This window comes from Dromiciops gliroides, chromosome 1 (genome assembly GCF_019393635.1).
Source record: "Dromiciops gliroides isolate mDroGli1 chromosome 1, mDroGli1.pri, whole genome shotgun sequence".
NCBI lineage: Eukaryota > Metazoa > Chordata > Mammalia > Microbiotheria > Microbiotheriidae > Dromiciops > Dromiciops gliroides.
Genome location: NC_057861.1, coordinates 217,101,040 through 217,124,713, shown reverse-complemented (window position 1 = coordinate 217,124,713; position 23,674 = coordinate 217,101,040).

The following is a 23,674-nucleotide window of genomic DNA, read 5'->3' as shown; positions in this document are numbered from 1 at the left end:
CCCTCTATGGTGTTCAGAGTAGGGAGAAAGAGTAGAATAGAGATACTAAGACATGCTACCTATTGTTAAGAGACCTCAGTGTACCAGGAAGTCATTTCTAGTGCAGGAAGAAGGATGAGCATCCTGCCTGACATTTACTGTCCTTGACCTCTTAATTTCTGTATCCTGGCCAAAACTCCAATGACCTAAAACTGCATAAGTTTAAAAAATCAAGTAAAATCATTACCTACTTGCAATGGTACAGAAGAGTTCCAGGGAACTCATAATAGAAGACGATCTCCAAATCCAAGGAAAAAAAAAAAAAAAGAACTGTGGAGTATAGATGCTGAATGAACCATACTATTTCTTTTATTTTTGGTGCTGTTGTTTTTTTTCTATTTTGAGGTTTTTCATCATTGCTCTGATTTTTTCTCTTATAACAGGACTAATGCAGAAATAGGATTAATGTTATTATGTGTATATATATATATGTTTGTGTGTATATATATATGTATATGTATATAGATATATAGATATAACCTATATCAGATTACCTGCTGTCTATGGGAGGGGGAGGGAGGGGAGGGAGGGAGAGAAATCTGAAATTGTAAAGCTTGTATAAACAAAAGTTGAGAACTATCTTTACATGCATTGGAAAAAATAAAATACCTTATATGTAAAAACATAAATAAATAAAAATAAATAAAAAAAATCATTACGTACTATCCATCCTATACCCAGTTCAATGCTTTTCCATCTTAAAATGTGGGTGTGCAGTTATTCCTAGACCAACTGTGAGCAGATTCTATAAAAAATGTGAGATATGGAATATAAGGAATAAGGTAGGTTACATAGCAGTTATAGGGATTAGTGAGGTTTTTTTTTTCTGTTTTTATGAGACATCTGCAAATTGGATTTTTTCCTTTCAGTGTACTAATATATACTATACAAGGATACTATGAATCCAAAGCTAAAACACATATTTCCTCAAATATCTTGTCCCATTTCTACTTGATTATATCTTTTAGGAATCAGCCCTTTCCCCCATTACTTGGTTTTAAAAGATTTCATTTAAACAATAAAAGGAAAAGGAAAGCAGCAAACACAGGGAACATCTGAAACCATGCCCAAGTTTGGATTCTTTTCTGCACATACTGTGTGACCATGTGTGTACTTGAATTTGAGTGATTGTGTTTGCAACAGACAGATTGCGACAGTCTGACTCTGAGGGAGCTTATATCAGTGCCATCATTTTTGATGTAAATTGGTAATTGCCCAGCATGTCATCTTGAATTCTGTCTCAAGCTGTTTATATTTCCTCCTCCTAATTCTACTCAATGTTTTCATATTTTGGATTGAGATAACAGAGCAGAGCGGACTAGTGTGCCAATGTGTACATGCCTTATTAAAATGATTATCTTCATTATCCATTATTAGGTATGGTCTAGACAGAGGGTAACACATAGATAGGATAGAGCTTGGTTGCCATAAAATGTATCAGCCCTTTGTGCCTAGTTGGGAGGTGCAGAGGAACTAGCTTCAACTTGAAACTAAATTCAGTGATATGTACATAAACATAGATATGTCTAACCACATGAATGCTTTTATGTATTTATGTGTATGTCTGTACACAATGATATAGTTATATATGCACATAAATATAGTATATGTAGAATACTATATCTAGCATAAATTTAGCTATATTTGCATATGAATGATACTTCATGCTTTATAGTTACAAAACATTTTATATGCTATATCATTTGAAGCTGGTAGCATACATACTGTCATCCCCATTTTATAGAGAGTATTGTAGTAAGACACTAACTACTGAAGGAATCATGAAGCATCTCCTGAGAGAGGTGCTGTTTGAGCTGAGTGTTCAAGGTAGCTAGGGGTTCCAAGAGGTAAAAGTGAGAAAGAAGAGCATTGCAGAGAAGAGGGACAGACTATCTATGAAAACAAGAAACTAGAGACAGAATGTGGAGTATATTTAGTAGCAAATAATAGGGTATGACTGTACCAAAGATTAGAAGGAGACTATTGAGTAAATAGCTTAGAAACATCAGCAGGATCCAGAGTATGAGGGGATTTAAATGCCAAACAAAGGAGTTTGAGGTTTATCCAGTAGCAATGGGATGCCACTCAGGGTTCATGCCTTAAGGAAATAGTTTGACCTACACTTTAGAGATATTGCTTTGACACATACCAGTTTGTGTGACCAGGCAGAAGGTGAATAATCTTGTCATTTCTCTCAGACAATTCTTTCAGTCTCAGAGGATTTGTTGAGCAGTATCAGAATTAGGAGTTTTCCTGCTGAGAATCCCCATGATGTAATCACAGGTTTGGAAATAAAAAATATAATTAAAAATACAAATGAGGTAATATGTCAGAAACGATATTGATCAAGAGCCCTGAAAATAGAGGTAATTAGAGGTGACCACAGAGGTCATCCTCACTCTCCTGTGCATGGCCAGCACTGGTTCTGTGATCCCTCTAAGTCTTTTGATTTTGAAAACAATAATGTCCTGTTGAACCTGGTGGGGAATTTCACTATCAAAGATCCAATAGACTATATTTTCCTCCCCTTGGTGTTACCTGACAAGTTCTATACATAGAACTTGTTAGAAACCTTTCTGTGCAAAGCAGTTCTCAGAAGAGCTATTGGTAAATTATAGTTTTCATTTCCAAACACTAATAAACATGATTGTATCTAATTGCAGACTGGCAGCAACATCCAGTAATTTTCTTTAGTAATATTGCTTTAGATATCCAACCTGGAAATAATCAATTGCATTACCCTAAGCTATATTTATAAGAATTTGTTATATCCGATGTATGCTTCCAAATGTGCTTTTCTTCTACCTTTTCCCAGAACACTCTTTCTCAAAATACATAGCTAAGATAAAAATTTGAACTCACCTAAGTGTCATATATTTTCCCCAGCAAGGAAAATGGTACAAATTTGGAAGACTGAATCTTAATATTCCAGGAATCTGAGTATTATCATAATTAGTCCAAGTTTTCATCTTAATAAAATGATAATTAGGGATGGACATATTGGCTCAGAATTTTCTCTGTTGAGCTTGGTTCCACTGTTTCCATGCCCAGAGACCTGATTTACTTTGATTAAGGCAAGGATGAGGTGGATTATTCACTAAATTTAATACAAGAGGTCACACAATTAGTGTTTTGGTAAAGTGCCCAAAAGGTTCTACTCAGTGCACAATATATTTTCTGTAACTTTGTAATTTCCCACTCAGTGGGTATCTACACACACACACACACACACACACACACACACACACACACACACAGAAAGAGACACAGAGAGACAGAGAGAGGGAGAGAAACAGAGACAAAGACAGAGGTGGGGGGCACTTTTCATATGAAATTAACTCAATTTATTTTTCTTAGGGGCAGCTAGGTGGCGCAGTGGATAGAGCACTGGAACTGGAGTCAGGAGTACCTGAGTTCAAATCTGGCCTCAGACACTTAACACTTACTAGCTGTGTGACCCTGGGCAAGTCACTTAACCCCAATTGCCTCACTGAAAAAAAAAATATTTTTCTTCAACCATTTTCAGGCCAAACAGGACTGAATAATGAGTTCCTTTATGCTCTTTGCCTCAGTTCCCTCCCTTTCAACTTTGCATATCTCTGCTTGATAAAGACAAAAATTGAATATAAAAAGAAAAAAAATGCCTTGGGAAGTTTTTTTTTCTCTCTTTCTCTAAAATGCAGATCTTGGGTCCCATCTTTAGCTGCACCCTTATACTATAAAACAGCTAAACCCATCAAGGCTGCCAGTTAGTCAAAATGGCAATGAAATTAGTTCTCTGTGTATTCAAATATTCTTCCCACCCCTCAAAATTAAATGATTTCCATCTCTTTAGATCCTGGATTTTCTCTGGTAATAGTTATATCAGTCAGCATGTGAAAGAAGCAGTGTGTGATCTTTATATGTTTGTTCATTTACACAACTACCAAAAATGACTCCAAAATTTCTCCATGTCGGCATGAAAATGTGAGATAATTAATAATAAAGGTTGACATTCAAACTTCACCTCAAAATAATCATATATGTGTATGTGTGTCTACGTATGTATCATTTATCTCTCATCTATCTTTATGTCTATGTTTGTTATTACAACTCAATAAGAAGGGTAGTGCAAATATTAGTATCCCATTTTACAGAGGAGAAAATAGAGGCACAGAAAGTTCAAATTGTTTGCCCCAAAATCACACAACTAATAAGTGACGTCTGGGATTTGAACCCCAGTTTTATCAATCTAAATCCAAAGCCAAAATTCTTTGCATTTGACCACAGGTAATTCGGTCTAATTAGTAAAGTGATTTTATAAGTTTTGACTGCAGTTTCTCGAGTGAGGGAGAAAACTCATGGCTATCCAACAAGATATAGACCATGAAAGGAACTACTGTGTAGGTAGACATTTGTAGGAGAAAAATACCCAGAGAAAAGGTGGTAATAGAAGCCATGACCTTAGATAATTAGTCTCAAAAGCAAAAAAGTTTAGGTCACAAGCAAAGTAAATTAGAGATACTTAGTGAGATGGCACCCATAAGTGGCATGAAACTAGAAGGATATTATATCTTATAAAATGAAATAGTGTCTATGTATGTATGTGTATAATAGTGTGATGAGGTGGGGGGATGTAATAGTACTGTATACCAGGATCATTTTTTGTCTGTTTTAAGAAATCTGGGATCCAGCAAAAGAAATATAATGAAGAAAACTGAGATGAATATTAATAAGAAACAAGCAACATTGTCAAATTTATAGAAGGGGCAAAGCTGGAAGAGATAGCTAATACAAGATAAGATAGTCAGTACTGTGTAAATCAGTAGTCCTTACCTGTCCCCCTTCCCTCTAGCAATTGTTCTGTATTAGCACTTGTTTGTCCTTTGTTCTCAAAGAGAACCATGACATTGGGGTGACATCATGACGTATACTGAATTGGATTTAGGTGAAAGAGGGCTGTGCAAGGTCACTAACCTCAATGTCTTCTCCAGAGCCATCTGAGTTTAGTCAGTTTAGATATGGATCAGAGTGACTGGAGATGGGCCTGGGTGTTTAAGGCAATTGGGGTTAAGTGACTTTCCCAGGGTCACTGAGCTAGTAAGTGTCTAAGGTGACATTTGAACTTAGGTCCTTCTGACTTCAGGACTAGTGCATTATTCACTGTGCCACCTAGCTGCCTCACATTATTACAAATGTGGGGTGGAGCTGTTGAGTAGATTTTCTGAATACAAGGTCTATGCCAGTCACCAGGTACCATAGAAAGCTACCACAGCACCACACCACTTACATTGTATATTCAGTGACTAGATTAAATGTCTTAGTCTCAAGCAACCTGTTCCCTACACACCAAGCAGACTTATATCAGACCTATTCTTTTTGCCTTTTTGTTTCTTTCTAAAGTTAATAAATTCCCAAATATAAATCATAATTACAAAACTGATCTAGCTACCAGTCCCACACTATCTTAATCCTTTTCTCAATTCAGCATGATACCAGAAAAATAACTTACTACTGTGTAAATAAAATGCATTTATGGAAGTTTTTTGTTAGTCAGTAAGAAGCAGAGGGGAGTCACAACTTATCAGGGTATGACATCTCTACCCCCTCATCACTTAATTTTCTTAGAAGTTTGCATTTTCTCAGGTAATATTTGCCCTATTAGTCAAGATGTGAAAGAAATGTGATTTTATATGTTAATTTACAATTACTGAAGGTTAAATTCAAAATTTGTTCACATTGGCATGAAAATGTTAATTAATTACTACCCATGGTTGACAGTTTATAAGTGTTTTCATAATTCCATTGTCGAGGTCACAAGAAGAGAATGGGATAGGTGTAGTCATTTTTCCAAGCTAGTAGCCAATGGAATTAAATTCCATCATTGTTGTTCATTGTCTTTCTGCCCATTTTTCCCCATAGTTAATAGAAGAGCCTCTAGGAAATACTTGTCTGCAGAAAAATGTATACTATCACCACTTTGTCTTTCTTTTTTTTATCCTAACCTCTCATGTATATGTCACATAACAATGACTTTTAAAAATATTTAACTGAAAGCATGAAATTCATATGTCCTCAAACAATTCCATTTATTTAAAATACACACAAATCATCTCAGCCATACTTTTCTTGCTCTTTTTGGTTCCTACATATCCAGAAAATGCCAGATAGAAGCCAAGAAATTACAAAAGCAAGATCATATTTGTTGGGGAAAATCATTTTCAGATGTACAATATGGGATAGGTTTGTTTAGATAGTAGATTAATTTTTTTTTAAATAGTGATTTTATTGGACTTCAAACTCAATATGAATCAGTATTGTCACATAGCAGCCAATCTCCCTGAATAAAAAAAATAAGCAAAACAAAACAAAACTGAATCCTAATACAATTTAAAACTGCATGAAGAAAACATTAGTATCCAAACATAGGAAAATGAAATTCCTGAGGTACTTTATCCTGAGCAGATCATATATGGGATTATTTTTTTCCCACTTTTGTTTTGGGATATAATGTAGGAATAACCTTGGTAAGATGGAGATAGTTAAGAAGAGGCAGACAGAATCGTAAAAGTCCTGAAGTTCATAGTGAATCAGATGTTAACTTTGAGCCTACCTCAACAATGTCTCTAGAATCTCCTTCACCTGTTTCAACCCCTGATCTCTTCTCAGCTCGATTACTGAAACAAATTGCTCATTGTCCTACCCTTCCTCACACTTTGTCCTCTCCAGTCTATGTCTGAATCTATGCCAAGCTGATATTTCCAGAGCATAAATCCAAATATGTCTATTCTCTACTTGAGCAGTTCTACTGGTTCTATCATTTCTATGATAAGACATAATCTCCTCTCCTCAGCCTGTAAAGCCCTTTATAACCTGGCTCCTATCTACCTTTTTATGCTTTTTATGAATAACTCCCCTTCAGGCATCTGTGTTCTAGCCACACTGACCAACAGCTGTTCTTCAAAAATGTCATTTCATTTCTTATCTCTTTATTCATGCCTGGGATGTCATCCTTCCTTAATTTTGCTTCTTAGAATCCCTAAATTCATTGAAAACTTGTCTTCTGAATTACTCTTTATGTTGGACCTTTTCTGATTTCTTACTACTAATGTTTCACTTATTAAATTTTTTTGTTTTTGTCTTTCACATATTTTATGTACGATTATATGTGTATATGTTGTTCCCCCACAAAACAAACAAACAAACAAACAAAAAAACAAAAAAAACTAGTGTAAGTTCCATGAGGGCAGACAGTAATTTTTTGTTTGTTTGTTTGTTTTCCCAGAGATTAGTACAGTGTTTAAAATAGCAGGTGTTTAATAAATGTTGGCTGATTGATTAAAATAAAATTGTATATCATGGAGAATAAAAAACTTAAAGGATCATGAAAATTGTATCTAATAGTTGAAGGGCTGCCCCATGGAAGAGGGTATAAACTGCTTTGGTCTGGCCTCAACTAATAGAACTAGAAACCACAAGTAGTAGAAAAGAACATAGTTAAAATTTGTAGGGACAAATTTGAGGTTGAGTCAAAGAAAATGCCCCTCATAGTTGGAGCTATCTAAAAATGGAATTGACTCCCTTAGGGTGTAGAGAGGTACTTCTCACTCAAGCTCTTCTAGTCCAGGTGGAATAACCACATTTTTGGTATAATGGTGATGAAATTTTCGTTCATATAGACATTGGACTAGATCAAGGGATTGTGAGCAGAATGTGACTTTAGCCAACATTTGGTCCAGCCACATCATTTTTGACATAAAGAAACTGAGGTTTGGAGGAAGGAAATTCTACTCTGATTTTATAAAATCATCTGTGGAAAAATTTATGCAAAACTTAATTTTCAAAATGTCAACATGAGTATGTGTTGAAGCAAAGGATTTGATTATGCTTCCAACCAGTATTTCAATTATCCTTTAGCAAGTCATAATCTTAATCAAATACACATTGTCATAAAGTAAAAAAAAAGTGGTAATGTGTTATGAGAGAAAAGGAAAATAATAAATGTTGGAGAAGCTGTGGAAAAATTGGAACACTAATGCATTGTTGGTGGAGCTGTGAACTGATCCAACTATTCTTGAGAGCAATTTGGAATTATGCTCAAAGGACTATAAAGCTGTGCATACCCTTTGACCCAGCAATACCACTATTAGGTCTTTTTCCCAAAGAGATCATAAAAAAGGGAAAAGGTCTTTCATGTACAAAAATATTTATAGCTGCTCTTTTTGTGGTGGCAAGGAATTGGAAATTGATGGGATGACCATTAATTGGGAATGGCTGAACAAGTTGAGGTATATGAATATAATGGAATACTATTGTGCTGTAAGAAACAATGAGCAGGTAGATTTCGGAGAAACCTGGAATGACATCCATGAACTGATGCTGAGTGAGATGAGCAGAACCAGGAGAACATTGTACATAGTATTAACAACATTGTGTGTTGATCAACTGTGATAGAGTTGACTTCTCAGCAATACAATAGTCCAAGATAGTTCCAAAGGACTCATGATAGAAAACGCTCTCCAAATCCAGAAAAAAGAACTGTGACATCTAGATGAAGATTGAACCATGCTTTTTTGATTTTTTGTGGGTTTTTTGAGGTTTTTACCTTTTGCTCTAATTATTCTTTCACAGCATGACTAATGCAGAAATATGTTTAATGTGATTTTACATATATAACCTATATCAGATTACTTGCTGTCTTGGGGAGGGGTGAGGAAGAGGAAGAAGGGAGAAAAATTTGAACTAGTAATGATAGGAAAACAAATCTTGAAAACTATCTCTATATGTAACCAGAAAATAATAAAATACTTTTAGGAAATAAAAAGTGGTCATGTGACTATAGGCCACTTCCTCCTATCTGGATCCCTCTTTAATTTTGACTAAATCATCTCAAAATTTCCTTACCAGTCCATGTTTCCATGTGGTTCTAATTGTAAATTCATGGAAGTTGAGAGAAAATAAGCTAGGTTCAGAGGAGTTCCCATTATTTTTATAAATTTTGAGGACAGTTCTGTCCCTTTGGCTAAAGGGAGATGATATCAACACAATGACTAATCAAAAATAATACTTCTTAAACATGCTAGGAATTTTTCAGTGTTCATAGGCTTGTTATGCAGTCCCTATGACATCTTCTACAGTTGTGATGTTGGCAGAAGGAGCATTTTTCTACAATCTGCACCAAGTCCCAAGTATGTTTACAATACTTTTTTTAGTTCTTGTCTCTGTATCTGCAGCACCTTTGTTTTTGTCTCTGTATCTTTAGCATCTAACAAAGTTCCTAAAACATAATGTGTTCTAAATATGTTTATTGTTTGACTGACAATAACGGACTTAAATCTTCATTGTATAATGCTGAAAAAACTGGAAAATCCATTTTTTTATACAGAGCAATTGGCCTTTTAATGACAAAATAGTTCATTGACTGGTAGAATATTCACAACTCAACTAGTCAGGGTTAGGCCCAGAAAAATCAGAGGGTCTTTCACAAACTGTTAGTCCCTCTCTCCCTTTCAATACATTTTAAATCCTGGTACTCTATTTCTCTTAAGTTCCCTTGGCTCCTCAGATTACACCATGGTTTACGATGTTCCTTTCCTGACCCATCTTCTACCCATCCAAAGGAAAAACAATCCCCACAAAAATCAAAGAAACAAACAAAAACTTCCTCTGTTAGAGGTTCTACTCTCTCAAAACTTAGCTAGGTAACTAGCTAGCTAATCTCAAAAATAAAAGGACCTTGTAGAGACTTTGTAGGTAGGAAAGTCTATTGGACTTGGAGTATGTAGATTTGAGGTCAAGTTACATCATCATGAACTTGGACAAGTAATTTAATATCCTAACATCTTAGCTTCAACGTCAACATATTGGTGGTTGAGATAGTGGACTAGGTTAACTCTAAGGTCCATTTTAGGTTTTACAAAAGGTTTTATAAAATTCACTTGAAGGTGTTAGCAATTTTCATTTGGACAAGAATTATCAATATGTTACCTAACAGTAATGACAAATGCACAAATTTTAGGCACAATTACAGGGTAAGAAGAGACTTTACGTTTAAGGAGCTTTCCATTGAAAAGCACTTTTGAAATCATATCATGTCAAACTGATTTGTCAGTTTTTTGTATCAGAATAAGAGTACAGAAATAGAGTCAGTGTAAAGAAATTCCTTCTTCCCAGAAACATACACACACACACACACACACACACACACACACACACACACACACACACACACACACTTTTTGGTTCTTTCTTGTGATTTCATTGTTGTATAGCAGAAGTTTCAAATGTTTCCTATGATATTCCCAAGTACAACCAGAACCACATTAAAATGTAATTGGAATGGGCAGCTAGGTGCCACAATGGATAAAGCACTGGCCCTGTATTCAGGAGGACCTGAGTTCAAATTGGGCCTCTGACACTTGACACTTACTAGCTGTGTGACCTTGGGCAAGTTACTTAACTCTCATTGCCCAACAAAAAAAAAACCCAAAACAAAAAAAAAGTGTAATTGGTAAATGTTATAAAATAAATAAAATACAATACAGTGTTGATAATGTTAATTTGTGATTTTGAGTCAATATGCTCTGTTTCTATTTGAACTTGACACCAATGTGGTACAGTGTAGGAAATCATACCCATGAGATAATTCCCTCTTCTAGTACAGATATCATTCTGTTCTGAAAGTTATAGTTTTGGAAAATCACTTGGAACAGAGAAGACATAAGTGACCTTCCCAACATCATACAGTCATTATGTATCAGAGGTGGGACTAGAACCCATAGCTTCCTGACTTCAAGGATGAGTTTCTATTCCTTCTTTTATGTTACCTCTCTGTATCAGTTTAGTTTTTGTTTTTGTTGGTTTTTTGAGCTTCTATGAGTGTGTTCTTGTGTGTGATACTACTTACTCACATCTGTAACAAAAGCAGTGAAAGAGTGTTCCTACCTTAGTGGAAAGAACACAGAATAGGTAATTAGAAATGCTCAGTAGGAATCTTGGTTCTGCTCTATACTATGGGTATAATCATGAGCAAGCCAGCTCAACTTATCAAGAGACAGTTGCCTCGTCTATAAAATGGGCTTATCGTACTATCAACCCAGAAGGTTTCCAAGGGAAAAAAAACATTTTATAAACTCTGGAATGCTATGTAAATATGAGCAGTCAATGGTTGTCAAGATCACAATCAAGCAGCTTTATTCCTTGTCAGCTGCAAGAATGTCCAACACCATAATGATCTAAAACAAAAATAAAAACCCTTTTATTTGCCTCCATTCTAAGTAAAAGTTAAAAAATAAAAGATTATCCTGTAATGAAATTCCACTGCAGATGATTGAGGTATCCTTGTATAATGTAAAGAGGCCTGGTTCTAGAGTTGGAGGACCTGGGTTCAAATATCACCTTGAGTGTTTATTACCTAAATGACCTTGGGTAAATCACTTAACTTTTCTGAGCCTCAATTTCCTCATCCATAAATTTAAGTATTGGACTAGAGAGACTCTTAGTTTCTTCCTTCTATCTATAAATATGTGACCCTGGGTTCCTCTCTTTCTTTTGAGGGACCTCCTTCCTGCTTCAATATAAGGAAGCTGGCATGGGACAACACAGAAGAGAGGAAAGAGAAGGTGAAACCCTTTAGTGTCAGGTTCTCATTTGTTTATTACTGAAAAGAAGGAGAGTGCAAATGGGAGAATGCTGGTAATGTCTTCTATTGATTTTTTTCCCCTACTTTTAGGATTTGTTGTTATTGTTGCTGTTGAGTTCTTTTTCATTCATTTCCAACTCTTCCTGACTCCATTTTGGGTTTTCTTGGCAAAGATGGTGGAGTGATTTGCCATTTCCTTCTCAAGATCATTTTACAGATTAGGATCTGGGGCAAACAGTGTTAAGTAATTTGCCCAGAAACACAAAGCTAGGAAGTGTCTGAAGTGAGATTAATTTTAGGATGAGTCTTCCTGACTCCAAGCTTAATGCTCCATCCACTGTCACACCCAGCTGCCCATGGATTTACTTTAGGATTTATAAAGAGCTTATTGAAAAAAATATGTGTTATATAAGTATTAATTTTCGAGTTTTACAGAGAAGGAAACTGAGTCTCAGAAAATTTCAGTATCGTATCCATAGCTATCTCTTGGTAGGTGCTAGAGCCAGAACCAAACTATTATCTTTTGATTCATAGTATAGTGCTCATTTGATTACCATACATTTCAAATTATTATATCAAGGAAACCTACCGATACCATAGATTATTTTTTCTTTAGGGGAGAAGTCCAATAATTTTATTTCATTGATATAAGGTATTTGTCAAGGAAAATATCCTTCCAATGCAAATCAGCAATGGTTCTACAATTTATAGACTTGGAGATTTATCTAGAACAATGAAATGTTAAATGATTTGCCAGGTTCACACAGCCTGAGATAAGGTTTGAACCCTCATTTTCTGATTTTGAAGCCTATAATCTGTCCCATACTGACTCTGCCTATTTAAGGAAATTAACATAGGAAAGAAAGTAAAAAATATACAAAATTATTTATGTGTATAAAATTATTATAAAATTATTGTAGTCATGTCTATTATCTGCTTTATTTATCCTTAATTACAAAGCAGCACAATAATTATAATGGGTTATCGTTTATTATGACAACTTAATTTTTATGTGCTTTATTTGATTATAGCATTAAAATCCATTCAGGTAGACAAGGCCTCCCATAGAAGGTTGCTCATACTCACAACTTTAGCAAGACACAAGCATATTTGGAACCTAATAAAACCCCAAATAAGATGTTCTCTTTCAAGTCATCTACCAATAGAAATTACCCTAAATCTCTGCTTCTGACCTAAGGCAGCATGAAAAGACCCTGGAGGTCCTGAACTAATCTGGAGATCACCAGGGGACCCTCATTGGAACTAAGAAATTAAACCACTTACTGCACATAATGACAAAGAATAGATCATGTTGTATGAGCTTCATTGCTTCAGTAGTTACATGGATGTTGTCATTCTGTGCCTGGGAATTAGCTTTACAACTGAGGGGCAACATAAAAGTTGGACTCTCCATCATTCCCTTCCCTGCTGTTTGTGTAGGATTAGGAGTATTATCTGTTCTCAAATTCCATTACTGAATGTATTTCCCTTGCTGCAAGACAAAAACAAACAAACAAACAAAAAAAGACAGGGAAAGAGAAAAAAAAAGTAAGAAAAGAAATAATAAATATTTTATTAAAGTTTTTTTTAAGTAAGCCTTTCACTACATCTTTCTGTAACCTGTTTTATGGAATAAACCTTATTTTTCTGTGCTATATATTGAAAGTTATTTTAGAGAATGTAGTGAAAAGTGGAAAAGAAATGTACTGCAGAATGAGACAAAACAGTGAATGGTGACAAAACAAGGGAGAAACCTGTAGATAGAAGTGTACATTTCTGGGGGCGGCTAGGTGGCGCAGTGGATAGAACACCGACCCTGGAGTCAGGAGTACCTGAGTTCAAATCCGGCCTCAGATACTTAATACTTACTAGCTGTGTGACCTTGGGCAAGTCACTTAGCCCCAATTGCCTCACTAAAAAAAAAAAGGTGTACATTTCTTTAGTTTATGAAAGTTATGAACATGATCTTTCCCTGATGTAAAACTGTAAAAAATTCTTCATTTCCTTTAGTTCTTTTTAGTGTTTAAATCATAAGATAAAATATATATTTTGGCTGCTGAAATTTTTAGACAGAATATTCAGCAGGTATGCTATTATTGAATGTCACATTTAGGGGATGATAAGGACACTGCCACTTCCTATTGATAGAGCTAACATTTAAGCAAATGCCACACTGCAGGGCTACCTTCATGGGCAGAAGGATGTGAGAGCATAGATGGAAGCCAGGGCACAGAGTAGAGGTGGGGGTGGAAAATCACCTGATAACGGTGAGGCAGAATGAAACAGGAGAGATTGTCATGCCCACTGCTGAGCAGTCTTTCTGGATGACAGGAGATTAAGAGAAGGTATATGGTTTGTAGGCAAAATATACAAGCGAATGTATTACTTCTGCAATCCCTTCCTTATTTTATTCTGTATCCTGCCTCTGGAGCAGCACAGGTTTCATCCATGGACTAACATAGGCATACAATATGAGCTCCTAAAGGGTCAGCAGTTACGGCTACAAGAAAGAAAGAAAGAAAGAAAGAAAGAAAGAAAGGAAAGAAAGAAAGAAAGAAAGAAAGAAAGAAAGAAAGAAAGAAAGAAAGAAAGAAAGAAAGAAAGAAAGAAAGAAAGAAAGAAAGAAAGAAAGAAAGAAAGAAAGAAAGAAAGAAAGAAAGAAAGAAAGAAAGAAAGAAAGAAAGAAAGAAAGAAAGAAAGAAAGAAAGAAAGAAAGAAAGAAAGAAAGAAAGAAAAAACATACACAGAGACAAAGAAGAAAAGCCCAGGCAGTATAGCTGAACTGCTTCAAGCCTTCCTAGAGAATTAACCTGACTTTCTACTCTCATATGGTCTCACATGCTACACTGAAAATCTCTGAAAAAGTGAGATGCTTTGATTGTTTAGCAACAGCAATGTATATGGCATGTGATTAACTTAAATAGCCCTGCTTTCCTGATATAAATTTGGGTAGAAGCTCATATTTATAGGATGGCAACTGTTGTCCTTTCAATTCAGTTTCAAAAACATGTAAGTACGTACTATGTGCTAGGCAGTGGGGATTTGGAAACAAATATTAAACACTCCCTATTCTCAAGAAGCTAACATTCTACTTGTGGGGAGGGAGGCTATCCAGCCCCCATTGTATGTAGTAAGGTCTATAGACTGCATCATCCAATGATTCTTTATCAATCTTCATGTTTTCATGGTGAAATTTCTACCACACAGCACTCTAAAAGATATGATAGCTGACCATATGAACCCAAATGGTACAGGTTAAGAATGGATAAGGTATGGCTTTAGGTTTAATGACACCTTGAAAAATCAGCGATTGTAGATCATCTTCCAAATGAAATCACTTGGCTACAATTGTGATGCTCTTATATTGCCATGTCCTTATCATGGCATGGAGATGATCCTGAGTACTCATAAGCTTGACCAGTGGAACACAAGGTTTGGAAAGGCTGTTCAAATCAGAAATATTTTCAGACTAGTCTCCCCTGCCAATCTATAAGCTTTTCATTAGAGTGCCGAACTACCTTTTGGAGGGCCTCATAATTTTGTCACAGAGTGATCATTTTTTTTATTTTCACTTGTACTATATTTCAAGACCTATATAGCAAGACAAGGAATTACTATAGTATGTACCATTGAAAGTAGTAAAAAAAAAAAAAGAAAGTAGAACCAATAACAATGAAATTATAGATTCCTAAAGTATGTTTGTATATACCTGGAAGGATATAGAACACATGCAAAAACAAGATAAAAATGAAAATTGAGGGTAGCACCCTTACTCATACCCTCAAAAGATACTGTTAAGTATCCCTAGTACCTCAGATAATTGCTCTGGATTGGACAATGAGCACTCTGTCAATCTGGTAATAAGCATTTATGAAACATCTACTATGTTCCAGGTACTCTGCTAAGTACTAGGGATACAGAAAGAGGAAAAAGACTTCTTGCCCTCAAAGAGTAGTCAGTTTAATGTGAGAGAAAATAAGCAAACACATATGTACAAACTATGTATAAATTAAATAGGAAGTAATTAAGGGAGAGAAGTAATTAGAATTAAGAGGGATTGGGTAAGGCTTTCTATAGTTGGGATATAGTTGGGATTTTAACTGGGATGTTAAATAAACCAGGAAGGTCAGGAGGCAGAGATGAAGAAAGATAACATTCCAGGCATGAGGACAATTGGGGTTAAGTGAATTGCCCAGGATCACACAGCTAATAATTGTCTGAGGTGAGATTTGAACTCAGATCCTCCCAACTTCAGGGCCAGTGCTCTATTTGATTGTACCACCTTGCTGCCTCCATATGGGATTAGAAGTGAGATGAAAGGTTAGGGTAGGGATAGGTAGATTTGCAAATCATCAGCATAGAGATGATAATAGTTCCAATGACAATTAAATATAATTGAGGCAATGAGATCACCAAATGAGGGCAATATATATGTATATGTATATGCATGTGCACATGTACATGCATATACATATGTGTATATATAAGCATGTATGTATTCACATATATTAATTTTATATATTAGTATTTTAATATAATGTATTAATATTATATGATTTTATTTCTGACAATTTGCTGATGGCAAAAACTATTTGAAGTTTGAAGAAATAATGGCATCGGGCAGCTAGGTGACGCAGTGGATAAAGCACCAGCCCTGGATTCAGGAGTACCTGAGTTCAAATCCAGCCTCAGACACTTGACATTTGCTAGCTGTGTGACCCTGGGCAAGTCACTTAACCCCCATTGCCCCCCCCCACAAAAGTAATAATGGCATCTTTTAAAGCTTTCCCATATCTAGGACATACTCAAAAAATATTACAGGTAAACCTATAGAAGCTTGGGATCAGTCTATTTCTAGGAATTTGTGTTTGCTTTTTACCCTGACTTAAGAACATTAATCACATTCCTTTCCAGAATTAAATCATGTGGAACCTTTGGTGAGCCTTCTGGACATGAATGGCTAGTTATACTGTGAAGGAAGAGTCTTTTTGTGGGTTGAGAAACATGTTTCTCACCAATTCCTTTATTATTTTTTTGGGGGGGTAAAAGCTAACTAGTGTGATGTTTAAAATCTAATGTGGGGTCCCATTGTTTCTACCCCCAGTGTTGGGGGGAGAACTAGCTAGGGTTTATTTACAAGTTAGAAGCATCAGCACCAGTTTTTTTGGCATTAAGCATTTATTAAAGAGTAAAGAGAGAACATGTGGATTTTAGGAAATTAAGAAAGAAACCTATCTACCCTAGGGTTCAGATTGGCCTCCTTCTTCTCCTTTTCTTTCTACCACCAACCAAGGTTTGGTAATTAAAGAGAGGTGAGAGGCAGAGAGAGAGAGAGAGGGAGAGAGAGAGAGAGAGAGAGAGAGAGAGAGAGAGAGAGAGAGAGAGAGAGAGAGAGAGAGAGAGAGAGAGAGAGAGAGTACCGCACTTCCTACTTCATGCCTCCTTGTGGGACAGGAAGAGGGGTGGTCTCCACACACAGCTCCAAACTAATTGGCTAGCATTCAAGTCCGTTGATTGACATGACTTAAAGGCAGTCCATGAATTGTGAGGTGACTTCTGGATGCTGTTTTGACCTCGGAAAGCTCACCTCATGCTTTTTCGGCAGGGGGACCTAGAGAGTAATATTCTCACACTAGTCAAATGACTTATGCTATCTGGGGAGCCTACTGCATGTAGGCTTAGTAGTATCAGTATCAGAAATCCCAAACCTCTCAGGTTATTTAATGATAGGACCCTGAGGGGAAAGGTAGTCTATTGATGTCTCCTGGCTTAATTTACCAGTGAAAAATGAAGTTGAGAAAGCAACCCAGAAGGGGAGTGGCACTACATAGGGAATTCTCTAGATAATTTAATCGACAAATTCTACATCTGTCTCTATTATTTGGATGATTGAAGTTAATGTATTTCAGTTATCCAACTCTCTACTCCTTTGCTGGCTCACCTTTCATATCACACCCTTCAAATAGGGATGGTCTCCAATGTTCTATCCTATTTTCTTCCACTTATACATTCTCTATTGGTAATATCAATTAAAATAGTTTTACCTATCATCTCTATGCAGATGAATCCCAGATCTACATATGCAACCCTGGTCTCTCCCCTAAGCTCCTCTCACAACATCAATTGCCTATTGGACATTTAACTCTAGATAACCTGGAGATTTCTTAAATTAAATGAGTCCAAAATCAAGTCATTAACATTCCCCCTAAATTGTGCCCTTTCTAGTGCTATTTAAGGGACTACTTTCTTTTTTTTTCAGTCTCCCAGGTTTTAACCTCAGCATTATCCTAGACTCTTTTTCTCTCTTATCCCATTTATCTAATAAGGTATTTAATTTGTCCGTGTCTACCTGTAAAACATTTCTCATATATATAAACCCCTTTCTCCACTCAAAGTCATAATCTTGTGCAGGCCCTTATCAACTTTCACTTAGATTATTGCGACTGCCTCTGTGCTTTAAGTACCTTATCACTCTGGTTCATCTTATGAACTACTGCTAAAGAAATTTTTCTTAAACACAAATCTGACCAATTTGTTCCCCTTCTTATCAAACAACAGAAATTCCTTATTACTTCTAGGATAAAAAAAAAAATTCCACTGTCTAGCTTTTAAAGCTCTTCACACTCTGGTCCCAGCCTGGAAAGCCAGTCTCATAGTATAGTATCCTCTCTCTCCTGCATTCTTCTTTTGATTAAGCCAAACTGGCCTTCTCTCTGTTCCCTGTGCTTTTGTATTTACTGTCCTAAATGCTTGTAATGTAATCTCTCTTTACATCCATTTTACATACTCTGCCCCTTCCTTTAAGTTGCAACTCAAGCACAATCTTCTATGTGAAGCCTTTCCTGATTTCCCCAACTGCTAGTGCTATCCCTTTAGAACTACATTGTATTTAACTAGTTTGTATATATTTGTGTTTATTAACTTCATATTTATGCTATTTTAAAAAATGTTACTTGTTTTCTATCCCCCATTATAACATGAGTTCATAGTGAGTAGGGTTTGCTTTATTCTTTATATTTTATTCACAGTGTCTGGCACAGAGTAGTTACTTAAAGACTTTTTTTTTTGATTGATTAACAAAGCTGAAATTCCAGGGACCTTCAAGAGGATGAATGTTTTTCAAACACTCAGTTCAATTTGACAACCAGTGATTAAGCACCTCTCTTTAAGTGCTAGGCACCATGGTCCACTTATTATGGTCCAGTCTAGAAATATAGTGAAAAGAAAATAAAGCCTTAGCAATGGGTCACATCATAGGATTAAAACCCAGAGTAAAGGAGAAAGAACCCTTTGTAAATAATCGGGCTTTTTCTTTTTTCTTTCTTTCTTTCTTTTTTTTTTTTTACAAAGTTCTTAACTGTGGATTCTCAAGAGTGGGTTATATCTGTTTAGATTCTGATTCACATTTTGTCAATGTAGGTCTCTATTTTAAACAAAAGATGTGGCTTTTGATGGGGCTGAATGGGAAAGCAGTTGATTTTGACCTTGCTATTTGCAATCTACTCCTTGTTTAAGTATATAAAGCACAGGTTTCTTGATTGAGGCAGGTTTTATTGTTTTTCATTTGGACTTAGGATCTAGCTTGCCCCTTTTCTATAAAATATAACTGTATCAGATCTTCTATCATTCCTTCTTTCATTTATTTGTCTGTCACCTATTATCCAGACTATGATATTCAATTGTATATCTCTTTGTTATAGGCAATGTTTGTAGAAAATAACCCCATGGTACTCTATGAGAGGCCTTCCAGTGGACCATTGTTTGGGTAGAGTCCTTTAGCCATTTCTGATGACACCTACTGGTAGCACTCATTTTTTTTTTTCATTTTGTTGATAAGTAAGGTTTTCTGAAGAATTTGGCTATTTCTAGCTTCTTAATTTTTTCTCTTCTTTCTGATTTGAAAAATCAGATACTTTGGCCAAGTTCTTATGGTAGGATTGAAGGAAATGAAGAGTTCTCATGAATGAGGTGAACTTCTAAGGCAGGATTATTTAAGAATAAACCTTCTAGTAATTTTCCTCCACCAGTCATTGCTATTTCCCCCAGTTTTCCTGACAGGACTATATTTGTCCATGTAAATTTTATTTACTTTAAAGGAAATTAAGAGGCAGAGTTGCTAAGGGAATGCATTCTGGACATGGAGCACAACTGTGCAAAGACATGGATTCAGGAGATAAAGTATTAGTTATTGGGAATTTCTAGCAGGGCATCCAGACTAGACAAAAAGAGACACAAAGAAGAAAATATACAACCATATTGGAAAAGCAGATGGGAGCTAAGATATCAAGGTAAAAAACTCAGGATGAGGATCTTATATTTCATCATTGGAAAAATAAGAAGTCAGTGAAGTTTCTGAGTAAGATAGTGATTTGACAATGTCTTCATTATTAAGACCATTTTTAACTATATTAAGGATGAAACTTAGAAGGGAGAGAATATAAGCCAGAATTCATTTAGGTGAATATTGCAGTAATCTAGGTGAAAGGTGATGTATGTCTAAAGTAGGATTGAAAATGAATGTAAAGAAAGAGATGGATGGGAGGTATGTTCTTGAAGCAGAATTGATAATACTTGGAAATTAATTGGATCTAGGAGCTGAGGGAGTTGGAAGTAACCAACATGATTTTGAGCTTATTATCATAGTTAAAGATTGCTGATGCCCTTGCTAAACATAGGGAAACTTGGTAAAGGAATGGTTTCAGGGTAGATGAGTCATTTTGGACATATCATTTAATATGTTTGTGGGATACCCAGGTAAAGATATCTAAATGGCAGTTGGTAGAGTGAACTAGGGTTCAAGGTAGAAATTGGAGCTAGATGAGTAGATTGATAGTCATATTCAGACAGCTGATAAGTAAACCGTGCGAATTTATTAAATCATGAAGGGAAATAATATAAAGAGAGAAAAGAGTCTTGAGGTATATAAACATGGGGTAGTTCAGAGAAGGATGATTATCCCACAAAGGAGGTAGAGAAGGAATAGTTGGACAGATAGTCAAGACAAAAAAATAACCAATTTCATGAAAGCCAAGGGAGATAAATTTCTAGAAAGAGGATATAATTGACAATTTCAGGAGCTGTAGAGAAGGTAAGTAGAATGAGGATTAAAAAAAAAACAACACATTGGATTAACAACTAAGGTTTGGCTACCTCAGAGAAATTTCAGTTCAGGAGTTAATTTGGATGCCAGATTATAGAAGGTTCAGAAGTAGTTGGAAGATAAGCAATGATTGTAGATGTCCCTTTATAGGAGTTTAAATATAAAAAAGAGAAGGGTTATAATATGATAATCAGAGAAGTTGGCAGGATCAATTGAAGCAGATTCATTTTTTTTTTTTTTGCGGGACAATGGGGGTTAAGTGACTTTCCCAGGGTCACACAGCTAGTAAGTGTCAAGTGTCTGAGGCCGGATTTGAACTCAGGTACTCCTGAATCCAGGGCCGGTGCTTTATCCACTGCGCCACCTAGCCGCCCCCAGATTCATTTTTAATATGGAGATGGTGTGGATATGTTTCTAGATGGTACAGAAGGAGACAGTAGATAAGGGGATACTCGAGATTAGAGAAAGGGAGTTAAATTGTATCTTTTCATATATTACCTCATTCTTAACTGTGATACATAGCAGAGTGCTTTGTACAAATTTAGTAATTGGGCACTTTATATGCACACATAGTTGTATCTATTTGCTGATTTGAGTTTAATTGAAATAAATTATAGTTATTATAGAGTTGAAAGGAATATCAACGATTACCAATAATCAAAGTAATCTTTGAAGACAAATATCCATCCACCCTCCACTTGAATTTCCCTTGACAAAGAAGTTACTAATATCCCAGTCAGATCATTCTGTTTTTGTTGCAAACCTAAGTTTTTGGAAGTTTTTCATTATGGTAATTTAGAATGTGCCTCTCTGTAACTTCTAATCTATTTTTTTCCAATTAGGGTCAAGAAGAATCTCAGAACTCAAGAACTGAATGGCACTTCAATGTCCAACTAGTTTAACTAATACTTAAAAAGAATATGGGGATCAGTTAGGTGGTGCAGTGGATAAAGCACCGAGCCTGGATTCAGCAGGACCTGAGTTCAAATCTGCCCTCAGACACTTGACACTTACTAGCTGTGTGACCTTGGGCAAGTCACTTAACCCTCATTGCCCCACCATAAAAAAAGGAAAGAGAAAGAGAAAGAAATAAAAAAGAAAAGAATATGTAACTTACTTGACATGTAAATATCCAATCTCTTCTTGATGACCTCCAAAGAAGGGAAAACCTCCACTTGCAGAGACAGACCGTTTCAATTACAGATGAATCAATAGGAAAGGTTTTATTTTTTGGTGGGAGGGGAGGAGTTTCTGACATAAAGCTTAAATTTAATTCTTTGTACCCTCCACTCATTATACCTGGCTCTGCTGAAACTAAATCTAAAGAGACTAATTCCTTTTCCACATGGTAGTCTCCACATACATGAAGACAACCATTGTATTTTCACCCCCCCCATCTCACGCCCTACAAATTAAACATTCCTAATTCCTTCACCTGATCCCTGGAATATACTCAAGGTTTCATAAATTGATTGTTAGAAGAGTAGATGAGATATACTTGGGAAAGTTTGTCACCCCAAGAATTTCTTTTAGGTAACAAATATTCTTTTTTTTTTTCTTTAGGAAAATAATAAAATGGAAAAAATGCAAATCATCTCTATTTTATGTAGTCAACTTCCTTCCACTTCCAAACTGATTGAGAGAAGAAATGGAAATGTCAAAAATTCAGTTTTAGATTGACTCCTAGTGATTAATGATATCACACTAGGAGCTAAAGATTATAAATGAAACTCTCATGAAGAAAACTTCCTCTACCAATGGAAGATGGCCTTTTCATTTTCTGAAACTCAAAGAGTCTTATATAAGGACATAGAGCATGGAAAGGTTAAATTACTTGGCTAGGGCCCCATGTCCTCTTTGTGTAAAACCTTAAATATATGTTCAATAATGTAAGCATCGCTCTTTCTTCAGCATTTCTATTTGATTGATGATAGGAGATACTTATTTACTATTTCTATATAAGGTGATATAGCTAATGTATTAGTTGAATGCATGCTCTCCAAATAAAGAAAACAAGAAAACATATATCTTTGTGCTAATGACATTGTTCTGTTATATCAAAATAGAAGTTAGTTAAGAAATAGTTGAATATTGGCTATTTGTTGCTAGGCAGAGAAGTGTAACATTAAAGATCACAAACCTTGTATCATTGTCCTCTGGGAGACACTTTCCAGAATTTAAATGACTGTCTAGCATGTCAGTGTCAACCTGTATTGGCATAGGGATTTTTGACATCTTGGCCTCAGCTATATCTTTGAAATCACCTGTCTATTCCCTATCTTTTAGTCTGATGATGTTAAATTCATTTATCTCTAGTAGGAAAATTAAAACTGATTTCCTGGCACTTTGATTTCTGCCTTCTGTTACTGCTATTTTAGAAGAGGGAGGAAGTTGTTCAAACAAGAATGATCATGTGTGTGTGTGTGTATGTGTGTGTGTGTGTACACTTTGAGCAGTCACTGCAGTTAGAAAATGGGATACACCAAGAATTGAATGTGATGCGGATAGGAGGCAAGAATGTCTTTGAGAAACTCTGCTGTACCTTTAAAAATTTCTGTATATAAGGCCCATCCTTTTAAAGACATTTTATCAGTTGTATTGTTTGTTTGTGAATGCCTGAATTCAGCAATCTCCAAACAATGAAAAAGTTGCAAATCACCTAAACAATAACAAGTGTTCTGATACTATGGTGCCATACATACTGCCTGCCAATGGAATCATTCTTTGTTTATTCTTTTATTATTGTTGTGATTATAATTATAACAATTAATTATTAATTATATTACTAATTATATTATTATTAATGGGATAAAACAAGCATTTCCAACAATATAATAAGAAATTTCATGTGAAATTGATAATATAGCATATGCAACTTCCTATTTTATTTGTGTATATGTGTGTGTATACATATA